This window comes from Bubalus bubalis, chromosome 8 (genome assembly GCF_019923935.1).
Source record: "Bubalus bubalis isolate 160015118507 breed Murrah chromosome 8, NDDB_SH_1, whole genome shotgun sequence".
Lineage (NCBI taxonomy): Eukaryota > Metazoa > Chordata > Mammalia > Artiodactyla > Bovidae > Bubalus > Bubalus bubalis.
This window is the reverse complement of record NC_059164.1, coordinates 71,356,908-71,378,583: the sequence shown is the minus strand read 5'-3', so window position 1 is coordinate 71,378,583 and position 21,676 is coordinate 71,356,908. Positions and strand designations below refer to the sequence as shown.

Here is a 21,676-nt window from a genome sequence, read left to right as displayed (position 1 = left end):
TTCTTAATAAGACTTGAAAACTTGATCCACAGGCTGTGGAATAGATGTTGTATTAGTAGGCATAAAAACATTAATCACCTGTGCATTTCCTTCAGAATTCTTGAATGGCCAGGTGCATGGTCAATGATCGATAATATTTTTAAATGAATCTTTTGTTTTCTAATAGTAGGTCTCAACAATGGACTTAAAATCTACAGCAAAGCCTGGATGTGCTGTCATTCAGACTTTGTTGTGCCATTTATTGAGTGCAGGAAGAGTAGATTTAGCATAATTCTTAAGGGCCCTGGGATTTTCAGAATGGTAAATGAGCAGTAGTCATGTATGAATGTGAGAGTTGGGTGATAAAGAAGGCTGAGCACCAAAGAACTGATGCTTTCAAACTGTGGTGCTGGAGAAGGCTCTTGAGAGTCCCTTGGACAGCAAGGAGATCAAACTAGTCAATCCTAAAGGAAATCAGTCCTGAATATTCTTTGGGAGGACTGATGCTGAAGCTTTAATACTTGGTCTATTAATACTTTGATGCAAAGAACTGACTCATTGAAAAAGATCCTGATGCTGGGAAAGATTGAGGACAGGAGGAGAAGGGGGTGACAGAGGATGAGATGGTTGGATGGCCTCACCAACTTAATGGCCATGAGTTTGACCATACTCTGGGAGATGGTGAAGGACAGGGAAGCCTGGCATGCTGCAGTCCATGAGGTCACAAAGAGTCAGAAATGACTTAGCAACTGAATAACAATAATAAAGAACATTGGTTTCAGCTTAGAGTCATTGTCTGCATTAGGCTCTATCAAGAGGGTCAGCTTGTCCTTTGAAGATTTGAAGCCATGCACTGACTATTCCTCTCAAGCTGGTGAGGTACTGAATGGCATCTTATTCCAAGATAAGGCTGTTTTATGTACATTGAATATCTGTTGTTTAGTGCAGTCATCTTCATTAATTATCTTAGCTAGACCTTCTGGATAACTTGCTGTAGCTTCTAGATCAGCACTTTCTGCTTTTCCTTGCACCTCTGCTAGATTCAAAGTTCTTCTGTGGCTTTGTCACTTCTCTCAGCTTTCACAGAATTGAAGAGAGTTAGGGCCTTGCTCTGGACTAGAGTTGGCTTTAGGAAATGTTGTGGCTGGTTTGATCTTCTATCCAGACCAGTAAAACTTTCTCCAAATCAACTATAGGCTTCTTTGTTTACTTTATTCATGTGTTCATGGGAGTAGCACTTTTAACTTCCCTCAGGAACTCTTTATTTGCATATACAGCTTGGCTAACTGTTGTAAGAATCCTCGCTTTTACCCTGTCTTGGCTTTCAACATGCCTTCCTCACTGAGTGTAATGATTTCTAAATTTGGATTTAAAGTGAGAGACATGTGACTCTTCCTTTGCTTGAACACTTAGAGGTCATTGTAGGGTTATTAATTGGCCTAATTTCAATATTGTTGTGTCTCAGAGAATAGGAAGGGCTGAGGAGAAGGAAAGAAATGGGAAAACATCTGATCAGTGGAGCACTCAGAACACACACAACATGTATCGTTTGCTGGCTTTTATGGGTATGGTTCATGGTGCCCCAAAATAATTATGATAATAACCAAAGATCGCAGTTCACCATGACAAATGTAAAAATGATGAAGCTGGATATATTGTGAAGATTACCTAATGTGACACAGAGACATGAAGTGAGCAAATGCTGTTGGAAAAATGGCACCAATGGACTTGCTCAACTCAGGGTTGACACAAGTCTTCAATTTATAAAAAGCATAATATCTTCAAAATGCAATAAAGCAAAGTGCGAGAAAAAATGAGGTATGCCTGTATTTTGAGAATCAAGCTAAAATGGGCAAAGCTGGGTTTGTTTCTTGTTTTGTTGTTATTGCTGTTCTTAGGTACGAAGTACTTCCTAGCAGGGGGCACTGGGAATGTTTTGCAGTTACTCACTAAGGAGGCAGAGCAGGGTGTCAGTTTCGCTTTCAGACCCTCCATACTGATTTACTCACATACTTTTACTTAGCACCTTTATCAATCACATCATTAATCTGATATTTCCTTTTATCTAGCTGGTTTACAAACATAGATGTAATGAGGAATGTTAATTAATGCACAAATACCTGCTTATGATGCAGTTAATAAAACTAGAGTCATAGGATCCTAAAGCTTGGGAGTTAGTTTGTGTCTGAAAGTTTTATAAAACTTTTAGGGCTGAACCTTTTTCCTGTTCATGTGCTAGAAGCATTTTTATTGCCTTTATCAATTTGTCTACTGAAAGCAAGAGCCATCCAATTCTCTTCTCCCAGGTTTCACCTGCAGTACCACTTTTCCTGGCCAGCTAGGACATAATATTCTTTACCATCAATAAATCTAGGATTTCAGAAGCCACAAAACAGGTGCCACACCAATTTTTTGTAGAAAATTTAAAGGCATCATTTTCTCATATAATATGTAGTTCCTGCTCCTTAATCATCAGCTTATCATATCCAATTAAATGAGATTTATTTTTCTATGTGACATTTATAGAATGGTCAAGATTATAAATCCAGTTTTTCTAATTATATTCTAGTAGAAAGAAGGGCCTATTCTTACTAAAAATTTGTAAATAACGTGGTCTTAGAAAGTAAAAAAATTAATAAGCACTTCACATATTTAATCATTGTGATCTCTACTTTGAGTTGTTTTCTAGAACAGAATGATCAATTTATGTCATTTTTCCAGAATCATAAATCTTAGATTTTTAAATTTATTAGTTTACAATCTTATTAAGATCTTTTGTAGAATTTTTTCCCTGAATTTTGAGGGTTTGGTTGTGGTAAGATACCATTTAAAGAGTATTTCATTTTAATTTAATATGTATATATGCCTATGTATATATGTATCCTTCCTTCTTTGTGTGTGCTCACTCATGTCTGACTCTTTGTGACCCCATGGAATGTACCCTGTCAGACTCCTCTGTCCATGGGATTTTCCCGGCAGGAATACTGGAGTGGGTTGCCATTTGCTTCTCCAGGGGATCTTCCTGACCCTGGGATTGAACCTGCACCCCTGCATTGGCAGGTGGATTCTTTACTACTGCCCCTCCTGGGAAGCCCAATATAGCCTATTAAACTGAAGTTTAGAGATATTTCAATAAGAATTAAGAAGGAATTTCTCGTGTGACTATTAAAAATATGCTATTAATCACAACTGAGTGAGTTTCATTTGTTCCTGTGTAATAATTCTTGTTTTTCTGATCTTGGGTTGCAGGCCAATTTTCATGAGTTTATCTGCTTCTGGACCAAGGATGCAGACTTACACCTTTGGTACAGACACAGACGTCTGTTGGTGACGACAGTGTCAGCATACCCTGGAAAGCCTACACCCGTTAGTCCGTTACTTTAATATTACTAGTTAAGAGAACATGGGACATACTAAGGCTATTTTAATATTTCTTCTAGAAGACTCAACTGTCTCATAAGTAGTTTGTAGCAGGAACTTTTAGTCAACTTTGAAGAAAAACACCTGCCAGTGACATGGTCGATAACAAACAACAAGAATATCACGTACAGGGCTGATGGACTCCGCTCTCAGTGTATAATATGTTATGAAATTTACAAGGTGTTAATCAATGACTACCCTACTATAAAAATATAAGGTGGACAAGGTGGGCATTGACAAATATGCAGGGCCTTTTAAGTCATACTGCAAGGTGTTATCATTGTTCCTAATTAGTAAGGATATTTAAACATACAAACAAAATTTTAATTTTTGGAAAAGTGTTTTTTGGGAGTTATTGTGCCAGTCTTTGAACATGACCAACAGTATATTTCTATCCAGTTTAAAAGATATTCAGTTTTAAAATATATTAATATTAATAACATTTCATTTTTGTATAATTAACTTAGGAAAGTTGTGCTTCTCTTTGGAAAATCTCAGCTCCTTTACTACCGTGAACTTTGATAAATACTGTGGATGTACCTAAAAATGTGGAGATTTTCCAACAATATTTTCCAACATATTATTTCTAGTAATCTTCTTTTGTAAGGAAGGGGAGCAAATCTTTGATATTATCCAAACTGGAAAATTCCAAAGGCTAGTTTATATTATAAGGATGAATTATTATTTTTTTTTAATGTGGGGCCTAAATTGGGAAAGGCACTATCCAAAATATTTATCAGAGAAAGTAAGATATGAGCTTAGGTCATAGGTGACTAAAGGCAGAAAATGATTAGACTCAGACAAAATAGGAAATAACAAAGCTAACTAATTATTAGAAATTCTAGCCTTTTCAAAAGTGGACTTTTGTTCAAACTGACTCAAAAACAAATAAAGCAAGAACAGAGAGTTATGATGTTACTGAGTACAGAGAAAGTATAGAATGATCTTTACTGTTTCTTGTTAAGAGCAAACTGTTACCCAAAGATCAATCTGTCGTGTTCTCAGGAAGAGTACTAAATTCTAGTTTTACTCTTTTTGTATATTACTCATGTGACATTTTTCTTTAAAGGATTTGCAGCCTTTTATCTGTCTGGGGTCCACAAGCTGGGGCCCACAGGTCAAACCTGGCCACATTGATTTGTTTACTTGTCCCTGGAAGCTTTGGGGACTTAACAGGAGTTGAATAGTTACAACAGAGACTGTGACCTAGACAAATGAAAATGTTTACTCTCTGGCCCTTAACAGAAAAAGGTTATCAGTCCCTGAATCCTATCTTACAAATGAATCCATCAAAATTGAGGCACCTTTGGTAAACATTTTAGTACTTACAAACTCATTATTTGCAGATATAAAACAAAGGAAAATGCAATTCATTTTCCCTCTGTTCTTTTACAACTTGATATTTATTCCTTCAAATCAAAACTTGGTTTTTACTACTTCTTTTCACATTCTTGAATGATCAAATTTTAGGACAAAATCTTTTTTTCCTGTATAAATCAATAGGCAAATCACATCCATCATTTATAATGATTTGTAATGATTACCCATAGTGTAGTTTCAATCTCTTCTGTTGGTTTCAACTTCTAACAGAGGTAATTGACTTCCTTCTACAGGCACAGAGGCTTCTGGGAAGCAGGTAGCTGAGAATAGTTCAGCAACACAAGCACCCTGCTAACCAGCAGAGTTCCAGCTTGGGCTGCTATGCCTCATGTACCCCCATGGGATACATTTGTCTGTGGTCACCTACATCTGTTTCATCCTTCTTAAGGCAGAAAAAAATAGCATGTCTGCCAATATGCCTCCAAAGTATTTGCACAGCCTTGGTCACCTGTAAAGTGATGGCTTTTCTTATACGTAAAAGCTAAAGCAAAAGTTGCTCAGTCGTGTCTGACTCTTTGTGACCCCATAGACTGTAACCCACCAGGCTCCTCTGTCCATGGGGTTTCCCAGGCAAGAATAGCGGAGTGGGTAGCCATTCCCTTCTCCCTATTGTAGGCAGATTCTTTACGATCTGAGCCACAAAATGATATAAAGTTGGTATTCTGTATATAATGCTTGGTATTTTTGCATTCACTCTATTTTAATGAATTTTATTTTTTAAATGATTGTTCAAGTAACCAAAATTTTCTCAGTTTAAATTAATCAAAAGTCTCAAGGTTAAAAGGATTTTAGAAATTATGCTTATTTTTAAGATAAACATAATTCCTATTAATATTATGAACTTACTGGAGAGATTACACTTAAATTTTTTGGTACAGATTCATAAGAATTAATTCTTTTTAATAAACACATGGCTAACTAATTCAATTTAAAATTTATGATTTTGACTTTCTATAATTCTAAACATTTAGTGGAAATACTTATTTACTTGATCCATAAAATTATTTTTAAAAGTTTAGATAGCTTAAAATAATTAGACTTTTCTTGGAAAATAAAACCAAGTTTTATATTAAGTAAGTTATTATGCCAACATTTTCATGCTGTGTTAATACTGAGAAAAATTATTTTGTCAAAGATTCACCTTTATTAGAAATATTGTCTGAGCTTCATTTTAAATTTATGTGCATATTTTAAAACTCTTTAACTTTTGTTGAAAGTACTGAAATTCTGTTAGAATTATTTTTCTTGTATTAATTTGCTTCTTATCTTGGAAACTCAACAACCAAGGGCAATAATTTATTTTAAAGCTAAATTCTTCCTGTGCCACACACATTTTTTTTCCCCTGAGATACTGTTTCAGTAAGTATCTGAAGCTTTCACAAAGGACTAGCACATTTCAAACATTAGAAGTTCAAATAATTGCTTATTTTATGGAAAATCTTGATTTATTTTAAACGTATGCGTGCCTGCTAAGTCACTTTAGTCATGTCTGAGTCTTTGTGATCCTATGGACCATCGCCTGCCAGGCTCCTCTGTCCATGGGATTCTCCAGGTAAGGATACTGCAGTGGGTTGTGCTGCCCTCTTCCAGGGAGTCTTCCAGACCCGGAAATCGAAACTGCATCTCTCCTGCATTGTCTGTCTTGCAGTGGCAGGCAGGTTCTTTATTATTAGCACCACCTGGGAAGCCCTGTAAATGTATAGAAGTGCTTATTCTTTATAAGCTAATCAAAGTGGAGGATTGCTTAATTTAAGAGAATATATGTACTAATTTGTTAATTTTCGAAGGAGGTAGACAAGATATCCCAATATGTTTGCTCAAAAGTATTTCTGCCTTATATGACTGAAGACTTCTATAAACTCCTGGACAAGCTAGAATTTATAGCTAGATTTCTCTTTATTTTATTGTATGCTATTTTCCATGGTTCTTGTTCACTTGTGAGTGAAGCTAAGGACTGAACTCAAAGGTTTATTTCTGTTTATATCTTTACTTGGCTCATTTGTGTATCTCTGTGTAATTGTCTATATCCTTTTGAGTGAGGAGAGGAAAATTGCATACTCATAACTCTTCTGTTTTTTTTTCTGGCGGTTGTAAAGCATCAGACAAGCCCTGACCATTCCAACCCAGGTCTGGCTCATTCACATAGCTGTTATCAAAATTGTACAAACTACACAAAACTCTTTCAGCGGTCAGAGCTCTCTGTTTTCAAAGCCATGCAAAACCAGTTTTATTAATTTAAATCTTTGTGTGTGTTCATCCCTCTAATAGTAGGTAGATATGTCTGGTTAAATTATTTACCCTATAGTTTGTACACATAAGAGATTTTTATATATAATTAATTTTTTAAGGTTTTGAGACAGAGAGAGAGCTATTATTACCAAAGAGAGGTATATAAAGATTTCAATTATTCATAAACCCTTAAAAAGGTTAACTAGAATATCCTCCCTTTGTGAAGACAGGAACATATGCTATTCATTTACATACTCAGAGACAGAGTAAGAACAAGCAACCTCCATTTCTCAACTGTAGCATTGGTCCAGAAAATTCACTAGTAGCTTGCAGCTGGGTAACCAGGGACACAAAACAGATTTCAAAGCCACCAAATTGGCTGTTCCTTGAATCACAGGTTACTCTCCATTCTAGTGGGAACATTTTTTCTTCTAAGTGAGAACTGTTGCATCTGTAGGTATAGTCTTGATGCATTTGTGTAGAGAGATGCACTCCATGTCTACCTACTCCTCTGCCATCTTGACTCCTCTTTTTCTTTTTGCATGCATGGGTGCTTAGTCGCTTAGTCATGTCCAGCTCTTTGTGACCCCATGGACTGTAGTCTGACAGGCTCTGTCCATGGGATTTTCCACGCAAGAAAACTGGAGTGGGTTGCCATTTCCTTCTCCAAGGGTTCTTCCTGACCCAAAGATTGAACTCGCATTTCCTGCCTCTCCTGCATTGTCAGGTGGACTCTTTACCATTGAACCACTTATCTTCTTAAGTGATTTTAATTCATAATAGTGCACAAACAAAATAAATCACAGGAGATAGCCAGGAGGTGTCAAATCTTTGGGACAAACAGATAAACACAAACAGGAAACATTTCTTGTCCTCTTCCATTGAATAGACAGATTGTCTGTCACCTGCCACTCACAAGAGACAAGATTGTTGGACCATGTAATCAAAACCAGGCTTCCAATGAAAGTCATAAAAAATGGTGACCAGCATAAACTCACTCAGAAAAAAATAAAATAAAAAAAAAGAAACAGAAACACAAAAAGAGTATGAGTGAGACTGAAAGCAGTATTGTGGTACAAGATTCTCTGCAGGAGCTGGAAAAGACTTTCCTTCCCATAAGGCTTCCATATGAGGTGCACTTATCCTGCAGTGCAGTTTATTTGGTGCTCATGAATGACACCCCAGAGCATCTCAGTGAAACCTCCAAATCACTTCCATATTGTATGGATTTTTATAATATTTTCAATTTCCTGTGCATTATCCATGATCATGCTTTTGAAATCCCAGCCTCACATTTTACTGCCACAAGGAAGAGTTTTCAACTCACTGTTCAAGAACATTCCCCAGAAGAGTGGTTTCCAATCTGGGAATGGATGAAGAATTATTGTAAGAGATCCATTAACACATACATACACCACATATTGGCTGTGAACTAAGTAAATATAGGCCTCACACAGAAATATTTTATGCTGCTGTGATGACTGAAATACAAATTAACTTAGAAGCTTACTGAATTCATAGACCCTTTTTTGATCATTATGTATTTTGCCACACAGTGGATACTAAAACTTGATGTCTTGTGGCAGGAGTGAAAGGGGCAAATAGTTCTGTGAACATTTTTTGTGAGAAGATTTTCACATATGCATTGAGACTCTTTCAGAAACCATTGTAGCCTGCCAGGCTCCACTGTCCATGGAATTCTCCAGGAAAGCATACTGGAGTGGGTTGCCATTTCCTTCTCCAGGTGACCTTTCCCACCCAGGGATCAAACCCAGGTCTCCCACATTGCAGACAGATTCTTTACCACCTGAGCCATCAGGGAAGCCCCTGAAGATGGGGATGCTAGCTCTGGCTCCATGTTCCTCAGGCCTGCTCTGTTCTGGGAGGGGATACAAGCTGAAAGTATGGTCTCTGGAGCTTTCATCATCCACAGAAGCTCAACCAGATGGGGTGCAAGGACGCGGCAATTAGGTTTCGGGTGGGATTTACATTTTTTTAAGGATCTGCTGTGAAAAGATTCTGTGCTAAGGAAATACACTGGTACTGGTTTGAAGGGTGGGAAAGAGAAAACAAGGAATAGAAAAAACTCATCAGGGAATAACAGCTTGAGAAGATGGAGTGAAATTAATTGTGCTGAATAAATAATGGGCGAGCAGATTACTAACTTACGAAGATTTATGCTAATGTTCATGTGAAGGAAATTAAAATACCCAGGGGATATTTGCAAATAACAACACTTCTAAACTGCTTTCATAATTCATTTTCATAGTCCTTTTAAGGAATTCTGGCTTTAAGTTTATAACTCACTCTTGGAGCCTAAAATATCTTCTTTCCTTTTGCATCATTCTGATTTACTTTGCTACTCAGAATTTTCTTATCCTTCTCACTAGCACTCTTTTAAGAGTTCATACCTACTCTTGAAGAATTCCTTGTAGTCTCAGCATGATTTTCTTTCTGGGTTTTCTATTAGACTTTAATGCATTCTACAAGTCAGCAATGTTTTCTGTATTATCCAAGGTGGAGTTGAACCCAAGAGGACACTTACCTCCTTTGATCTAAAGGAAGGAGAAAAGTTTTCTGAAATCTAACTAACTCACTGTGTGTATCCACTGAAGGGGGATAGTTTTGCATTTGGAAAGTTTTGAAATGCAGAGAAAGCATGGTTGAATTGTAGACAATTGGTTCAAGTTAAATTGAGAAAGGATGTGAAAACACTTAATTGTATGCAGTATTAAAGCTAATGAAGCAGTTGATTGCCATGCAATATGTTTTTTTTTTAAACTGTTAAAAACTTTAATTTTTCCAACCATTTTATGTTGTAGTTGGCTTTCTTTCAGTATGTAAACTATAAGCATTTTAATTTGGGCTATATGATTTTATAGACCTAATTTCTTTTTCTCATTATTAAATTAAGAGAATGTTTTCATTCAATATACAATTCAATCTAGACAGAAGTCTATAGCTGAAGAAAAATAGATTTCTCTTATTTTATATCCAAAATTTAAATTGGGAAAGTTACTTTTCAATTTTTTTGTGTGAGAAGGAGGGGTGGGAAATACAGGTGGGAGTAGGGGAGAATGGTTGTTTTTTTCTTTTTTAACCTCTGTTTTTAAATAATTATATATTCACAAGAAGATACAAAGAAAAGACAGGTTATTTGTACTCTTTAGCTAGCCTCTCTCGATGTTAAAATTTTGTGTAATTATAGTATAATATCAATACCAGAAAATAGACATTGGTACAATCTATAGAGTTTATTCCTATTTCACCAATTATAAAAGTATTCATTTGTGTATACATGCATGTGTGTGTGTGTATCACTATGCAATTTTATTACATGTATAACTTATGGTAGCCACCAGTACAATCTAGATTCTTAACTATCCCATCACTACAAGACTCTCTTGTGATATCTCTTTATAGCTACCCGCACTCCCTCTCCCCTAATCCCCTGGCATCTGCTCGTTAGTTCTCTATTGCTATGTTATTCCATGGATGTTATATTAATTTATCAACCAGGATGTACCCTTTTGAGACTGACTTTTTTTCACTCACAATTTCTTTGATTTTTATCCAAGTTGTTACGTGTATCAATAGTTATTCCTGTGTATTGTTAATTAGTATCATGGAGTATGCATATCCACAGTTTACCTAACGATTCACCCATTGACGCACATATGGGTACCTTGCAGGCTTTCACTATTGTAAATGAAACTATGTGAACATTCATGGACAAGTTTTTGCATGAAGAATAATTTTTGATTTTGCTGGGATATATACTTAAATATAATTTCTGAGTTGTGTGCTAAGTTCATTTTTAGTTTTGAAAGAAAATTGCCAAGCTATTTTCCAGACTGGGTGTACCATTTGGAACTGATCCTCTCTGCCTCCACCTTTTTTCCTATTCCAACCAAAACTGCAGCAACAATTTTCACCCCAAATCGTTCCTCACCGCAGGCTTGTGTCACTTAACTACCATTCTGCTCCTCTGAACTTGTTGCAGGGCATTACCCCACAAGCTCACATGTGTACAACTCAGTAGTGTGGGGAGTAGACAATGGGCCTCTGACCACTGGGGGACAGAGGCCAATGCTTCTCCTTTTTCAATCCTAGGTTTGTGGCTTTGAGACACATTCTCAGTACTCCTCACAAGGTCCCAAAGGACAAATCCTCAGTTGTCTGAGTTATGCTTATTTTATTTTGACTGTAGCTTCTTTGCTGTTTCAATGGCCATCCCTCTAGTAGCTCAGATGATAAAGAATTGCCTGCAATGCAGGAGACCTGAGTTCAATCCCTGTTTTGGGAAGATCCCCTGGAGGAGGAAATGGCAACCCACTCCAGTATTCTTGCCTGGAAGGTCCCATGGACAGAGGAGCCTGGCGGGCTACATACAGTCCATGGGTTCACAAACAGTTGGACATATCTGAGTGACTTAGCACATACATACACTCTGGCTGCTGGACTAGGGGTGAGAAGGAGCAAGAAGGAGACAGGCAGAGCAGTTAGAGATATGCTCCAGTTCTTCAGAGAGGGCTGATCGTGGCTTTCATAGAGAGGACTGTGGGAGTGGGAGACATGGCTGGATATAGACTTTGGGGGTAGAACCAATAGGAATTTTCTACTGGATTGGATGCAGGGAGTAAGAGACTAGAATAAAGTATGATCTTGAGTGCCTGGGTGAGCCAAGAAGGCATGAAGTTGCCAATGCATTGGTAGAGATTGATTTGGGGAACTTGGTTCAGGACAGTTAGCCTTGAGAAGGTGACCATACATTCAAGTAGAGGTTCCCTATGTTATGAATATTGAAATAGAGACCAAAGAAGTTTAAAAACAATCACTTTTCCCAGGTCTTATCAATAAGAAACCAAAATAAAAACAAGTAAGAAAATCAGAAGGTAAAAATAAAAACCCTATATCTATGTTTTATATCAATATATATCCTAAATGTCTCACCTCCTCTTTCACCTCACCTTAATATGTTCCAATGAATTTGAGGAGAGAAAAGTCTTATGGAGCAAATGTGTCCTCTGGGTTTGAAGTGGTCTCAGGGACATGAGAGTAGGAGAAATGAAGTCTGAATAGCTCAACTAGGTAGTAATCTGGGCTGTCATTTCATATCCTCCTGAACATCCTTTGATTATATTTCTCAGAAGCACTGAGACGTGGTGGTTCACAATCCTTGCTACCACTTGAAGGAAAGGACAGGAGGCTCAGAAAGGCTGAGTGGATTATCTGAAACTGCATGGTTAATTAAGGTTGCTCCTTAATTGAGGATTTATGCCTTGGAGCTCTCCAGTGCTGGTTGCTTCTTATCTCTTCCTGACTGTACAAATGTTCCAGTGGAGCCAAAGCCGTTTCCAGGTGACACTTTTCTTACCTGGCTCCTCATACTCCTCCTTGACAGACTCCTGAAAAGGCCGTGTGGAGCCATTGTGGAGCCCCAGGTCCGTGGGCTGCCTTACTGAGAGGGGTGGTGTCCACACACATTTCTAAACTGTGATCCTTCTGTCTAATGTCTTGACAGAAACTTGAAACTGATGGGACAAGAGATCTCTCGTTACTGTGACATTAACTGAACAAATAAGTCACTCACTGGCCCAAGGCCAAGTTTATCGTCAGGTGCACGAAAGCTGTGAAGAGAAGATAATGCATTTTCCTTTTCAGGGTAAAGCGAAATCAAGTTGCCTTCTTTCATCCGTATCAAAGTTATCAACTTGACAGTTGTCTGATTTTATAAAACTGAGCTTAAAATTCAGTGAGCACTTATTGGGTTTTTTATTTTTGGTATAATAATTTTTTTTTTAATTTTCTGTAGAGTTAAATGTCTTTGTTTGGTAACTTACATATATGAATTTTCTGTACTATATCACAAAATGCTTATATGATATGAAGCAACTAGCACAGATTTCGGAGAAGGCAATGGCACCCCACTCCAGTACTCTTGCCTGGAAAATCCCATGAATGGAGGAGCCTGGTAGGCTGCAGTCCATGGGGTCGCTAAGAGTCAGACACGACGGAGCAACTTCACTTTTTCTTTTCACCTTCATGCACTGGAGAAGGAAATGGCAACCCACTCCAGTGTTCTTGCCTGGAGAATCACAGGGATGGGGGAGCCTGGTGGGCTGCCGTCTATGGGGTCGCACAGAGTCGGACACGACTGAAGCGACTTAGCAGCAGCAGCAGCAGCAGCAGCAGCACAGATTTGGAGTTAATAAATGCCAACAAGTGTAAGAATGAATTATTTTACTAGCCAATGAGAACTGAGACATTGAAGTCATCCTGGAAAATCACAAGATTTGGCTTCACAGATATGGTAAAATTCTAAGGACTAGAAGGAACCATATGAACTATAGAGAATGAAAAGAGGAAATATGTATTTTAAAAGTTTCTCTATCCAAAGTATTAAAAGTTAAATAGCACCTTGATAACTCCACCCAACACAGGAAGCAAACACCAGGCTTTTTATGTTCAGTGAAGATACACACCTTAGTGCAGAAAGTCTTGATGGTCTCAAAAGCAGCCATACTTAATTGTGTCCTTGCTTCTCACCAAGTAGGGCTCTGACCTGTTTCCAACATCAGCACCTTTCAATGATGTGGTGCCTGGTTTTGCCTCATTAGTAAAATAAGGTAATCAGTACTAATTGTTGACAGAACTTGTGGAGAGGTGGACAGACACATGGGTACTTTTGCAAATGTCTTAGGGTAATACAACCTGAGTGATGGATGTTAATACTGGCCTAAAGGATGGCTCCTTTGCTTCCCCTGGGTGTGGTGAAGCATAGAGTTTTGTCTGTCTGTGGGCTGAGGGCAGGACCAGATTCTCCTTTAGTTTCACAATGGCTGACCTGCTTGGTCCACAATTAAGCTTTTCATCATTTGGGGAAATTCTCAGAGATCATTGAAACTAATAAGAAAATAAAGGCAAATGAAACTAAAACTCAAAGAGGGGAGTTTATCACAAAACACAAATGTAAACAGGGAGTTATCACTACCTTCATGATATAGTTATAGAGCACAGGTTCAAATTGGCCAAGCAATTTTTTTTTTAACAAGTTTTGGGCTTGCTGGGGGTTTTGGAGCTCAGAAGAGAAGTGATCATGGAGAACCAGAGAGTTGGGCTGCATCTCATATGTGATCCAGCCACCCAGCCTCTGCTTACTTGGATAAGCCTGGTCCCTAGCCAAACAGGATAGAATTCTCCTGTGTGCGGCACCAGAGGTCTTCAGATCTGTGAGATGGATTCATGTAATGAGTCCTACGGGAAGAATAGAAGATCATGGCTCTTAGATTAGATGCAAATAAAATACAAGATATCCAGTTAAATTTGCATTTCAGACTGTGCAATATTTGGAGCATACTTAAACTGAAAAACTGTTGTTTATCTAAAATTCAAATTTAACTGGGCATCTTGTATTTTTATTTGGTAAATATGGCAACTCTGTATTAGACTAAATCAAATAGCCAGAGATGTTATATACTGGTGGGTATGCTACTTTGTGTCTATAGGAGAAATCACCAGCTAGTTCACCTTTTTATCATTGAGTGAATAGTGAGCATTACTAAAAATTATACAAGACTGTTATTGGTTTTTCATATTTTATTATTTCTCTTTTGGTTTTCATATCTTAAAACAATTCTTTTCTTTCCCTAAACTCTGGTGTTCTAGTAATCACTGGTTTGGGATTTTTGCAGATAAATATGGATTTGCAGTGGTTCTGCTTCCTTGGAAATGAAGCCAGCTAGTGACACTGTGTCTACAACATTGCATCAGAGTGAAGAGGATTGGGAAGGGGTGGGATTAAAGTCAAGCCTTGTCGGATAAACAGAGCCTGGTTTGGGTGCTTTTGTGCCGCCAGAAACAGTCTTCTCGCTGAATGTAGAGAGGAAGGTTGACCAAAAGGACGGAAATTAAATTTCCTTGAATGGGTGCACATTTAGAGATTACACAAACATTTGGATCATTGGCAGCAGTTCTGGCAGGCAGCCTGTACCTTGTGCCTAGCTAGAATCGTTCCAGATGTCCTTTATGCCAGCTGCTCCTCCATTCCTAGTAGACAAGTTTGTGAGCAGTTTCACTCCAGTAGAGGTGTTGATAGCCTGCAGGAGCAGGGGGCTCTTGGCATTAGGCCAGAAGACTGACAGTCTTATAGCTGGTGCGCTCTTTGAATAACCGCTGAGGCTGTAGGTCCAAGACCTTTGTGCTTTTTGTTCTTCTAATAGCCTTGAGAAGTGGCACGCAAAGAACAGGAGTAGATGAAAGAGGAAACAGGATATAAGTTTAGAAAAAAGAGAAAGAAAATAACTGAAATTGTTTTGGGAGCTCCAGAAGTTCACTCTGCTGAAGCATTCCCTTTAGGAGTGAAAACTAGAAGGTAAACATCCTTAGCTTTCTCTTAAAAGGATCAGCTTTAAACAAGTATGCTACAAAGATTCAGTTGAGACAGGACACCACCCTGTCTCAGTCTCCAGTGGATTCCAGAATCTTTAGATAAGACTCTGAAAGTCACCTGTCCTTCGTCCCCCACTTAGAGGTGTGCCGAGGTCCAGAGAGAAGTGACTTGTTCAGTCTCCTTCAGCTCATCAGGGGCAGAGCTGGGTCTAGAACTGAGATCTCCTTCAGAGTCCCTGTATCTGGTGATACAACTGAAGAGATTTTGTGGGGTTTCATTTTATAGAGGTGTCGGAAAAGTTAAGGAAACCCTCAGGGAGGTATCCAGAAGTGAGCGACAATAGGAAACCACTGCCTCCTCTAGGCCTGAAGCAGCAAAGGGAATAACCGGCCTTGAAGAAATCCACTGAGGGCAGAAGCCTGGGGGAGATGCTGCCTGACTCTTAGATTTGCAGGGACACAGCCACTGACAGAGCTGTGCAGAGAGGAAAGGAGGACGAAATTCTCCAACTTCTCTCTTTCTTGTGCTCCGTCGACTAGAACAAAAAACCATATAAAGACAACACAGAAGCTAGAGGGAAAGGGAGGTTGAAGGAAAGATCTTTATGGGTTTTCTTAAAAAATTCATTTTTCTTTTAAACAAATTACCTGGCTTCTTAGTGAAAAGATAATAATTGTAACTTACATGAATGTTATCATACCTTACATACTGTTCATGAACTTAAATTATTTCATTTAAGGCTTTCTTGAGATTTATTCTTATTGATTGACAAACGTGCATCAATTAATTTATTTTAACTGATATATAGAATTATTGTGTATGAACTAAACAGTTTATGTCTCCATTTCCTAAGACAAGTTAGGTAGCTGTTAACTTTTCACAATTATAAACAATGCTGCCGCGAACATCCATATGCCTGGCTCCTTATACAGGTACAGGGAGCTCAAGAGTCAGTGGGGGAAAATGGGCAAAAATAAGAATTTTTCAGTAGAAAAGGTGGCTAGAAATGCAAATTTTACTTCTATATTGAGCAGCATTTAATGAGTACTTGCTATATATGTGGCATTATGAAAGGAAGAGGAGGAAACTGAGGTGAATAAAGAAAGAATGACTTTGCCCTTACTGTGTGTACACTTCAATGAAAGGGATATTAACACAAAACTAATGGAATTCAGCAAAAGTTTAGATCATGAATACTGTAAGTATGACTGTGGGAGTAAGGAAGAGCATGACTAACTGCTGAGGAAAATCTGGGAAGACCCCCAGAGGCAGTGACTACCTGGCCTGAGATGGGGAAGATTATGAAAAGGAGAAGGTGATGCAGAAGCAACAGCAGACAAAATTATGAATGTATGAAAATGCAAGATACATGCAGGGAACTAAGATAGAAAGTGAATCATGAGGATCTTAGAAATGATGTGAATTTTGCAGCCAGTCTTCCGGGTGGTCTAGATTTCCATCTATTGAAGAAAATCCTCAAAGTTGTGCCAGCTCACTCATAGACCCATTTTATACCCATGCCTTTGTTTGTTTTAAAACATTTCCAATTTGCTACCTTTGGTATTTTATGTATTCCCATTGGGTTTTCAGCATTTTTGTGGGGAGAGGGATAAAACAAGTTAAAAAGAACAACAATAAATAGATGCTTAAGTAATAAAGAATAAGACATGTTGCCCATTACATTTGCCCTGAGTTCGACCAGTCTTCTTTTTTTTTTTTTTGCAGTATTCTGACCTGGAGAATTCCGCAGACTGTATAGTCCATAGGGTCGCAAAGAGTCAGACATGACTGAGTGACTTTCACACTCTTTTTTTGCAGTTGTTGTGCAAGTAATACTTATAGTTGACTGCTTTCATTATACCTATTAAATGAGACTCTTAAGGCTCATTACTAGCCTGCCTTTTTACATTACTCTTGCCTTTATTACAACCTTGATGCTTATGCATATCTGTAAATCTTTTCAGTCACTTAGAGCTTGGTACAAAGTTAAATGTCAAAGATCAAAGGCTAATTGGTTCAGAATTGATTTACCATTTTAAAAGGTGGAGATAGATGTAGGTCACAAAAACTTACTTTGGCTTTACCTGAAAACCTAGCATGGCAGAAACTATCTCCCCGTACTAATAGATCCTCAACAGATGAGAAGAATCCTCTTCTAACACCTCCCTGGGTGTTAACTGTGCTGATGAGACCCTACATTTAAAGACGATGTAGTTGAGTGGAAATGATGTGATACAACTTCTGGGACTTGTTCTTTTCTTTCAAATTTTTGTCTGTGCTGGGTCTTCGTTGCTATGAATGCGCTTTCTCTAGCTGTAGCGAGCAGGGACTACTCTCTAGATGTGGTGCATGGGCTTCTCCTTGCAGTGGTTTCTCTTGTTGAAGAGCACGGGCTCTAGGGCACGCAGGCTAAGTGCAGCACACGGATTTAGTTACCCTGCAGCAGGTGGAATCTTCCTGGACCAGGGATCAAACCTGTGTCCCCTGCATTGGCAGGTGGATTCTTAACCACTGGATAACCAGGGAAGTCCTGGACGTGTTCTTAAAAAGAATCTACTTACCTTCTTTCTCTTGTCTTTTGGGAAGTTGTGGTGACTGGCGCAGTCACTGAGACACACAGATGGAAGCATATGTAGAAAGTGGCAGAGCCATCCTACCAGCCTGGATCCCTGACAGCACTCATGGAGCAGAGCTACCTATAGCCCTGGACTGTCCACCTACTTCTGGTCTCTTAGACAAACTTTTGTCTTATTTAAGCCATTGAATTTTCAGGTCACTTTGTTACAGTAGCTTAGCCTAGAATCTAACTAAAATATCTAGTTTAAAAAAGAAGAAAAAATATGGAAATATCAAATTCATGTTTTTAGACTATAGAAGAATGTGACAGGTGGCAGGTCAACAGACTTTACTTTGAGTGACCTGTAATACATTTTGTTTTCAATCTGAGTTATTTTTGGTGAAATACGTTCTCATTTTCCCACAATCTCTACCAAGCCTTACTTTCTCGTATCTACTAGATTCACACACTTTTATTATCCTCCTGGCTCCTGTAGACATTTGAGTTTGTTACTCCTGGGAACAATCCAAACACTTCTTTTATCTGCATATTGAAAACTCATTTGTTACCATTGTATGACGATAAGCAGGGTTTCTTCAGCCTTCTGCAGTCTGAACATGATAACGGGGATCAGATCACAACTTTACTGACATTCACCAGAGCCTAAAAAATAACTGTTAGGAGTTATCGTGCTGCTGGGACTATCTTGTTGGATAAACATGCCAGGTCTAGCTTACTCATGTTCCTGGGGGAAGCAGATAAGAAAACAAATCGACTGGGGTTCAACCAAGGGGGCTGAAGATAAAATGTGCCACAGCCCACGAAGCAGAAAAGCCTCAGGATCACTCTCCATCTGATGCAGAATTTAATGGGGTAGTGGTTAATGAAGCCTGAAAACTCAGATATTTCAGCCTCCCAAATCAGCACTGAGTGAAAAAAAATGTCAGCTTTATATTTGAAAAGGAAGTGAGTTTTTCTTCAAAGCCCTCATCTTCCCTTCTTGCCACAGTGTTTTGGGAAGAATTGTGGAAATGACGCAAAACTTAGGTAGATCCTTTGGGATCCCTGGGTAGAGAGTGGCCTTCAAGGCCCAGGGGTCCAGTGGTTTCATGATCAGGATAGAGCTGGGAGTTGATGACTGATGATCAGATGACTGATTTAAAATTGGGACTAGAAACTGTGAAATATGGAAACTAAAACTCGAAATGAGTATGAGTCAATACAGGACATAAAATCACAGAAAATTCTAAATTAGATATCAACAAAACGATTGAGACCTCAAGTCTCTTTGGAAATTCACTAAGAAAGTGGCAATTGTCATTAAATTTCCAAAGCAGAGAAGCAAAGCTGGGTAGGATATTTGTCTTACTTTGTAGAGACTAACGTTTCTAGAGAGGGGGTCAGCCCCACTGGAGTGGATGAGAAAGCAGTTGAAGATTTAAAATGGTCTGGAATAGTGTTTCTCAAAATTTGTTCCAGAATCAACCAAGGATATTTGTTCAAAATACAGTTTGGACCATAATATAAAATAAATTAAAATATCCTAGAACTAGAGAGATATTTTAATATTTTCAATGATTTTTAATTGAGTTCCCAGGCATTTTTAGAGTTAGTATCAAGTAACTGAGAAGAGGTTGACCAGAGAACACTAATCTGCCCTGAGGTTCTAGGACGTTGTTAATCTTTACAGGGCTCTTAATAAGTTCTAAGAGCTGTGCTAGGTATTAGAGATACAGTGATGAACATGAACATTACAGCAAAAAGACCAGAAAATAAATGAAGAATTTCAATACAATATGCTAAACACCTCTACAGTAAAGTAGGTAGACGATGCTATGGAGCTCTGCCTAGGGTAAGAGGATAGCTTCACAGAGCAGATAACATTTGAGCAGGGCATTAGAAGATGAACAAAGACAGAAAAAGGCAAATATTGTATGATATCACATATGGGGCAATCTAAAAAATAATACAAATGAATCTATTTATAAAACAGAAATAGACTCATGGACATAGAAAATAAACTTATGGTTACTAAAGAGGAAAGGGATTGGGGGGAGCAGGATTAGGAGTATGTGATTAACAGATACATAGGACTTTATATAAAATAGATAAGCAACAAGGATTTACTGTATAACACAGGGAACTATATTCAGTGTTTTATAATATAAGCTGTAAGGAAAAATAATCTGAAAATATATATATATATTTACTTTGCTGAATCACCTTGTCATATATCTGAAACTAACATAATATTGTAAATCAACTATACGTCAATTAAAAAAGATAAGAATTTTCCAGATAAAGAAGCACCTTTCAGAGCATGTGCTAGGTGCAGGAGGAAAGGTAAAAGATGTTATTTGAAAGAGAGGCCCTGGTGCCATTGAACCCAGGGAAGCCAGGTCTTGGAAATGGTTTCAAAAGTGACATGTAGAATAATGAATTCATTTTTATTGTCTTGGGATAATCTAGATTAGTCTTTTGAAAGTTTGGGAGGGTATCTGGTAGCAGAGCTTCTTTGTGGCCATAACTGCCTCTCCCTGGGAGAGGACACAGTAGTGGAAAAGGCAGATGGGCTTTGTCATCCAAGAGTTTTCAGTCTGGTGCAGAGGGACAGAAAATAAACAAATGTGCAGACTTTTTGGGAAGTAGTAAGGGCTGCTGCTAAGTCATGTCAGTTGTGTCCGACTCTGTGCGACCCCATAGACGGCAGCCCACCAGGCTCCCCCGTCCCTGATTCTCCAGGCAAGAACACAGGAGTGGGTTGCCATTTCCTTCTCCAATGCATGAAAGTGAAAAGTGAAAGTGAAGTCGCTCAGTCGTGTCCGACTCTTAGCGACCCCATGGACTATAGCCTACCAGGCTCCTCCATCCATGGGATTTCCCAGGCAAGAGTACTGGAGTGGGGTGTCATTGCCTTCTCTGGTAGTAAGGGCTAGGAAAAAAATAAGGCAGGGATTTCTCTTTCTGAGAATATGGGCAGCTAGATTATTTGGACAGACCTTCCCACTGAAAAATCTTAATTGTATGGAAGAACTGACAAGATGCTAAATCCAAGAGAAAGGGAGACCTAGGAGAGGCAGGTAGAACAATGGAACTGCTGATTCTGATAAACTCGAACTTGGGGAGGTAAGTGGATGTGGAAGTTCAGGCCTTCACAGGTGGAGATTCTAAGAGGAGGCACCAAAGCACCGTGGCCTCAGAATAGCCCAGTACTGTTTGCTGCCTGTCCTCTCTGTGGCTTAGTTTTTACTCAAATCTTCCTCCTGTCTATCCAGTCTCCTACTAGCAAAAACATTTCTTTAATTTTCATATATGTCACCATCAATTTTCTTGCTTTCAACCATAATCAGCACATTCTATTTCTTATTTTTCTTTTTATTTTGAAGTAATTTTGAACTTTACAAAATCATGTAAGACTAGAAGAAAGAACACTTTTTTCCCTTTGGATCATTTGTGAGTTGCATACCTGATACCCTAGAATACTTTGGCATGCATTTGTTATATCCTACAACATTCTCTAATATTGTGATAGTACAACCATTAAAGTCAGGAAATGAACATTTATTCATTACTACTCTCTGATTATCAGACCCAGGTTTCACAAAATTATTGCAATAACATCCTTCATAGCAAAGAATCCATTCTGAGATTCTGTCTGGTATTCACTGTCATGACTCTTTAAAAGACTCTTGCTCTTTGGAAGAAAAGTTATGACCAAC

General features: G+C 38.4%; 1 long non-coding RNA gene across 1 annotated transcript in view; it reads left to right on the top strand.

The window, feature by feature from the left end:
* Positions 1-4,534, top strand: part of LOC123334761 — a 90,124-nt gene extending 85,590 nt beyond the window's left edge. The window contains exon 6 of the long non-coding RNA XR_006552877.2: positions 3,229-4,534. This is a non-coding gene — a long non-coding RNA (uncharacterized LOC123334761). The remainder of the gene's footprint in view (positions 1-3,228) is intronic.
* Positions 4,535-21,676: the final 17,142 nt, after the last annotated feature.